Consider the following 3,588-nt stretch of genomic DNA (forward strand, 5'->3'; position numbering starts at 1 on the left):
TAGTTCAATCTCGTTACCGGCAAGTCTCTTTACTCGTTCCGTAATACATCATCTCACAACTAACATATTAGTTGTAATGCTTGCAAGGCTTATGTGATGTGTATTACCGAGAGGGCCCAGAGATACCTCTCCGACAATCGGAGTGACAAATCCTAATCTTGAAATACGCCAACCCAACATCGACCATTGGAGACACCTGTAGTACTCCTTTATAATCACCCAGTTACGTTGTGACGTTTGGTAGTACCCAAAGTGTTCCTCCGGTAAACGGGAGTTGCATAATCTCATAGTCATAGGAACATGTATAAGTCATGAAGAAAGCAATAGCAACATACTAAACGATCGGGTGCTAAGCTAATGGAATGGGTCATGTCAATCAGATCATTCTACTAATGATGTGACCTCGTTGATCAAATAACAACTCATTGTTTATGGTTAGGAAACATAACCATCTTTGATTAACGAGCTAGTCAAGTAGAGGCATACTAGTGACACTTTGTTTGTCTATGTATTCACACATGTATTATGTTTCCGGTAAATACAATTCTAGCATGAATAATAAACATTTATCATGATTATAAGGAAATAAATAATAACTTTATTATTGCCTCTAGGGCATATTTCCTTCATACAGGGGGGATGTCCACCCCACCTGAAAACAATCTGGATATTGCTCTGGACCCGCACACAGCCAACCACTGCCCGGCCCCAACAGGTTCTGTCGTCATGCCTCTCTTTTATAACATGCATCGTACCCATATGCATAGACGTATTACTTAAATACAGCATGTGGAGTCATGTGACGCTTATCTGCTATTTTTCAACGACATTTTGTCATAACGGCATCCGAACATCTTGTTATGCCTTCGAACGTCAGGGGCTTCCTCGCACCTGTACTACGGCGTCTAAAGTCCGAACACCTTCTCGGTCGTTCGGCACCCCGAACTTATAGCACTATATGCATCAGCTCCGAATCATGTCTTGGGTCATTGGTTGGGTTTGCCCGGCTCCCATTTTTTATTGCCTTACGTTCCGCAATATCGGCTAAGGTAGCGCTGGGAGAACTACTGCGATTGTGTCTCAGTTCTGCCGGACAAACACCTCAGTAGAGAAAGCCGAAAACCGACTGTCATGATAAGGCGAGAGCTTGTCAGCTGTTCGAGAGGTTGTCAAATCTTTAAGGATTTATTCCGCATAATGCCATAATAAAATGCAGCATGCAAAGGATCAGTCCACCGATTAGGCGCTATTAGAGCCCCCCGTGCGGTCTTCCGAACACCATGGGCTGCGCCGCCCATACTCAAAATCCTATGGCTAAGTGAGAGTAATAAAGCCTTATAGTCCGATTGCCTGGTTCGCTATGCTGAACACCTCCTTCATGGACCCAAGAATGGGATAAAGAGTGTTCAGGTGTATCCCGAACACCCCCCTAGTTCATACGTGGGGGCAGAAGCCGACGACTGGCCAACTCTCAAGACTAACATATTAAACGGCCGCGCAGGAATAAAATTTACACATAACAGGCACCTACATATAAGTGACTCTGTTTTGCCTTACAAAGCATAGCACAATTGCTTTCAGGGAAAAATAATGTCTTCCGTACATTCCTCGGCCATGAGGCGGGCGCCTTTCAGGATGCCATCATAATATAGTTCGGGCTTGCGGTGCTCCTTCCCCTCCGGCGGCCCCTCGGTCATCAGCTTCTCAGCATCAAGCTTCCCCAGTGCACTTTTGCACGGGAAAATGCCATTCGTGCCCCTTCTATGCAAACTGATCGCTTAATGACGTCCAGCCGAGGGCAGGCCCTCCCAATCCGCTTCACGAATGCAAAGACACTGCTCGGTATGGGCTCGGCGGGCCACAACCGGATAACCAAATCCTTCATGGCTAGTTCGGCCGCCTGATGCAGCTCGATTAGCTATTTTAGCTGGTCGACAAATGGCACCGGATAGTTCGACGCCAAATACTACGACCAGAAGAGCTTCTCCGCAGTTTCCTTCTTCTCAGCTTGGCAGAATTGGGCAACATCAGATATGATGCACGGCAAATCCGCGAACGCTCCTGAAAAAATTAGGATTCAATGGGTCACCATGAATCTTCCCTGCGAAAGCATAAGGCACCTTGAGAAAACAAAAACCCCCCTTACCAGCCGCAATCTTCCGCGCCTCCTGAATATCCTTCAGCGCGGCCTGGGCTTGCTCTCGAGCCTCACTCGCGGTCCGGAGAGCTTGGGCAAGTTCGGATTCTTTCAATGATAGACTCTGCTCCAAGCTCTCGTTCTCCCTACGGCCTCCTGAAGCTCTCGTTCAGCTTCCACGACCCTTGCCTCGTGTTTCTCACGGAGAGTACGCTCCACAACAACATTCTTTTCGGCCAAGGCAACAGCCTTCTTGAGCGCCTCAATTTCCGCATCCGCCCCTGGAGCGTGCAATATATATACTTTAAAGATAATCACAACTACTTACTTGTGGCAAAACTTACAAAAAGTTTTCCAAACATACCTTGTTTCTCCTCCAGCCGCCTCTTCACTCGGCCAAGTTCTTCTTCGGCCTGCACCAGACTCTGCTTGAGTCCGGACACTTCCGCAGTATGAGAGGAGGCAGTTGCTGCAGACATCTGATTCACAAAAATACACATATGTCATTAGCTACATCTCCTGCGGACGGGAAGTTGATCCCCTGTCCGGTTCCTGTCCTCTCCGAACAGTGTATCAGGGGCTACTATCTATACTATGACAGTCTTCTACACATACCTCCAAGCCTTTGATAAGGCTGACACAGGATTCATTCAGTCCGCTCTCGGCGGCCTGAATCCTTTCTATCACCACACCCATAAGGGCGCGGTGTTCATCCATAATGGACGCACTCTCCAGTGTTGTCGATAGGCCGCCTGACGCCTTTGGTTGGACGGAGGTCGCAGGCGGAGTAGGATCACTCCCTCCAGTCAAAGGGGGCTGCTTGCCTGATCTTAGAGCCGTCAGGGTCTCCGGAATCGTGTCCGGCTATGGGCCGGATCCACGATCGCCCCCGCCGTCGATATTCATGGGAACCGCCGCTCCCGTGCGTCCGGCCTCCAAGGTGCGCCCCTGTCTCAGGTCCTTTTTTGACGACACCTCGGTGTCACAACCAGGCTTTGGGGAAGGGGCCCTAGCAGGGGTCTCACTCTGCAAGGCATCGGAACTCAACGAGTCCTCTGTGAGTCCTGTTGGGCCGGAGACCTCGCCGGACTGTAAAAAGTACGGTGTGAATCAAAATACTGCATTCTAGTAAATTCTGGATGCATGGATGTGTCTGGATTTCATGCACTTCCGATTTTACTAGGGGCTGGGCCCTGGGATCCCACTCCGGGCTGCTGTCGGTAGCCGTGGTGGACGTCTCGGGGACGGATGTTCTTCCCCTCTTAGGCGAATCTGCCTTTAAGGATGAGGAGGCTGCCCTTTTCTTCCTCCCCCTCGTAAGGGACTCGGGCTCTTCTTCCTCCTCCTCCTCATCCTCATCCTCTTCCTCCTCCTCATTCTCTCTAGATGAGGGAGGGTCGCTGGAGTCTTTGGACTTCGTGTCCGAAGCGCCCCGACAACGGAGACTGCTC

Source organism: Triticum dicoccoides, chromosome 4B, assembly GCF_002162155.2.
Source record: "Triticum dicoccoides isolate Atlit2015 ecotype Zavitan chromosome 4B, WEW_v2.0, whole genome shotgun sequence".
In the NCBI taxonomy this organism is placed as follows: domain Eukaryota; kingdom Viridiplantae; phylum Streptophyta; class Magnoliopsida; order Poales; family Poaceae; genus Triticum; species Triticum dicoccoides.